Source organism: Babylonia areolata, chromosome 6 (genome assembly GCF_041734735.1).
Source record: "Babylonia areolata isolate BAREFJ2019XMU chromosome 6, ASM4173473v1, whole genome shotgun sequence".
Lineage (NCBI taxonomy): Eukaryota > Metazoa > Mollusca > Gastropoda > Neogastropoda > Buccinidae > Babylonia > Babylonia areolata.
In genome coordinates, this window is record NC_134881.1 from 34,690,910 (window position 1) to 34,691,504 (window position 595).

General features: G+C 42.9%; 1 protein-coding gene across 1 annotated transcript in view; it reads right to left on the reverse strand.

Moving 5' to 3' along the window:
• Positions 1–595, reverse strand: part of LOC143283376 (guanine nucleotide exchange protein SMCR8-like) — a 60,428-nt gene extending 59,833 nt beyond the window's left edge. The window contains exon 1 of the mRNA XM_076589582.1: positions 346–595. The gene's annotated coding sequence lies outside the window, so the exon portion shown is untranslated. The remainder of the gene's footprint in view (positions 1–345) is intronic.

A 595-nucleotide genomic window follows, 5' to 3' on the forward strand; every position in this document is an offset into this window, starting at 1 on the left:
TCCCACTTGGTGACTGACTATGAGGCCATTATCTGTCACTGAACACACAGTAACTAACTGATACACACACACATATATATGTATCGATTCCAATAAAACACGATCTAATTTGTCATCTCCTGTGTCTGGTATTAACCAATCAGATAATGATCGACGAGAAGAAAACCAAAAACATATTTCATCCGAAAACCTACCTCCCCCCCCTTCTTATTCCCTTTACCGTGTGTGCCAGTACTATCACTTGCAGCCTGAGTAGTTTCAAAGAGTGTGGTAGCCGCTGTAAGTAGTATTTAATCCAAATCGTTAAGAGTTTGAACAACTGTTGTGAAGAAAAAGGTTACAAACCTCAACCTGTGTTGACGGTCACTCCCACTGAACAAGCGTCATCTGACCAAGTGCGCTCCCGATTCCGAGGCAGAGGTACACAAGCGTTCATAAACTGTAACCGGTTCACCGATCTATGCAGCGATATTTGGGTGAAAAGATCTGAGGTCGAACGTGGGAGGATGATTATGATCGTTTCCTTGATGCCCTTCTTTCCCACATTTCCTTAAAGAGATCGATCTCCAAATAGTTCAAAACAGCCAGTGTGTGT